Source organism: Hipposideros armiger, unplaced genomic scaffold (assembly GCF_001890085.2).
Source record: "Hipposideros armiger isolate ML-2016 unplaced genomic scaffold, ASM189008v1 scaffold_724, whole genome shotgun sequence".
NCBI classification, from domain to species: Eukaryota; Metazoa; Chordata; class Mammalia; order Chiroptera; family Hipposideridae; genus Hipposideros; species Hipposideros armiger.
In genome coordinates this window covers 915,030-918,039 of record NW_017732074.1, presented here as the reverse complement: position 1 = coordinate 918,039, position 3,010 = coordinate 915,030, and positions in this window count along the sequence as shown.

Sequence of the window (3,010 nt, the reverse complement as noted above, 5' to 3'; positions counted from 1 at the left end):
TATAACCACCAGGTTTTCTCTGCATTTAATACCCATTTACTTCCTATCAAGGTAGATACCATGATGTTGATCATGAGATACAGGATAGGTCAACATGGGTAATAGGAATTCAACGCCAAATTCTTCTGATTTTTGGTTCAAGACTAATATAGTTTGGCTCCAGTCACATAAAATTCTTGACCACTTCTCAACTAGTCCATCCACTTGCAAGACCACAAGCCTTATTCTAGCAAACAGACCCTTCCTCCTGACTCCCTTCCTCTGGGACATGTTTATCTTCGAGTTTCATTCTCTTTTAACCTTATCTGTGAGGTCTTGCCTTATATTAGCAGCATTTATTTTACTCTCTCTTGTATTTGAGTAAACGGAGTAGAGTTTTTTTTATTTTTTTTTATCTTTATTAAATGTGTTGGGGTGACATGGGTTAGTAAAATTATATAGGTTTCAAGAATACATTTCTATAATACATCATCTATATATCACGTTGTATGTTCACAACCCAGAGTCAGTTCTCCTTCCATCACCATATAGTTGACTTTCTTTATCTTCTTCTACCACCCCCTACCCCCTTTCCCTCTGGTAACCACTAAACTGTTGTCTGTGTCTATGAATAGTTTTAACTCACCAACCAGAGTATAAGTTTCTTGAAGGCACGCTTATTCATATTTACATTCCCTGAAGCAATGAAAAAGTGGCCCACACAGAGGTAAAGGTTCATGAATTTCTGCTACCAGTTTGAATCATATTAGGTGCAGAAATTGAGAGTATTCAGAAACTTGTCCAGTAATTTACATCACAGCAAAGTCCAGTTTTGTATTTATTAAAGTATTAGTCCATGAAGGATTGGGGGGGGGGGGCAAAAACTGGTTTTTCACAAGATAACTTGAGAAGCACTGCCCTGACACATGATCTGACAAGCTTAAAACTATGCAGGGCATCATGGTGTAGTGAAAAGCATTTTGTTGAAATCNGCTGTGGAAAGTTCAGGAAGTAAATTATGTTTGTCATATATATATATATATATATATATATATATATATATATATATATATATACACACACACACACTTATATTTATATTATGAGTCTGAAAAGAAATGATGATATGTTAATATTTTGGCAAAGTTTGCACAGCTCATTTTTGATGAGGTTCTTGTTAACTTAGAAATGCTTTACCACCAAATACTATGTTGAGGCAGAACTAAAATTGGATATAGTCCCACTCATTTATTTTAGCTTTTACTTCCCTTGATTTTGAGGTCAAATTCATAAAATCCTCTTCAAACCCAAGGTCCACAAATTTAGTACCTATGCTTTCTTCTATGCAGTTCATTGTTTCAGGTCTTATGTTTAGGTCTTTCATATATTTTGAGTTATTTTGGTACATGGTGACAGATAGCCATCTAGTTTCATTCTTTTACATGTGGCTTTCCAATTTTCCCAGCACCATTTATTGAAGAGGCTTTCTCTTCTCCATTGTAAGTTTTTGGCTCCTTTGTCAAAAATTATCTCTCCATATTTATGTGGCTTTATTTCTGGGTTTTCAATTCTATTCCATTGGTCTGTGTATCTGTTTTTATGCCAGTCCCATGTTGGTTTGGTTATTGCTGCTCTGTAGTACAAGCTGAAGTCAGGGAATGTGATACCTCCAGCATTATTCTCTTTTTTAGGATTGCTTTGGCTATCTGCAATCTTTTGTGGTTCCATATAAATCTGGGGATTTTTGTTGTATTACTTATAAAATGCCATTAGGATTTTAATGGGGATTGCGTTAAATCTGTATATTGCTTTGGGTAATATGGCCATTTTAACTATGTTGATTCTTCCAGTCTATGAACATGAAATGTCTTTCCATGAAACCACCAACAAAACAAAGAGGAAACCAACCGACTTGTAGAAGGTATTTGCAAACAAATCCTCCAATGAGTGGCTAATATCCAAAATATATAAGGAAATCATACAACTCAACAACAAAAAGACAATCTGATTTTTTTTAAAATGGGCAGAAGAAATAAACAGAAACTTCTCCCAACAAGACATACAAATGGCCAACAGATATATGAAAAAATATTCAACTTTATTAGCTAGTAGAAAATGCAAATCAAAACTACAATGAGATATCACCTCACACAATTAGAATGGCTATCATCAACAGGACAAATAATAACAAGTGTTGGAGAGGCTGTGAAGAAAAAGGAACCCTCATACACTGTTGGTGGAAATGTAGATTGGTGCAGCTACTATAGAAGGCAGTGTGGAGGCTCCTCAAAAAATTAAGAATAGAATTTCCATATGACCCAGCAATCCCTCTTCTGGGTATCTACACAAAAAATCTAAAAACATTTATCCATAAAGATATATATGCTGTGATATTCACTGCATCTTTATTTATGGTGGCCAAGGCATGGAAACAACCAAAGTGTCCTTCCATAGAGGATTGGGTAAAGAAGATGTGGCATATATACACAATGGAATACTACTCTGCCATAAGAAAAGGTGAAATAGTGCCATTTGCAACAACAGGGATGGATCTTGAGACTATTATGCAAAGCAAAGTAAGACTGACAGAAAAAGTTGAGAACCATATGACTTCACTCATATGTGGGATATAAAACTGAAGGCAACAAAGGAACAAGACAAAGAAACAAAAAACATAGACACAGACAACATTTAGTGGTTTTCAGAAGGCAAGGGGGTGTGAAAGGATGGTAGAGGAGAGTAAAGGGGGTCAAATACATGGTGAGAAAGAGAACTCACTCTGGGTGGTGAACACATAATGCAATACATAGATGATGTATTATAGAAATGTACACTTGAAACCTATGTAGTTTTGTTGATCATTGTCACCCCAATAAATTTTAATTTAAAAAAAAAGATTAAACATTTGTTTCTCTTGTTAGAATGACATGACAAATTTATCTTGGTGTATTTATTTTCCTCTTGACTAAAGTCAGTAAATGTTATTCTTTACCTTCTATGTAATCTTCTGAGTTAGCAGAGATTTTTTAGC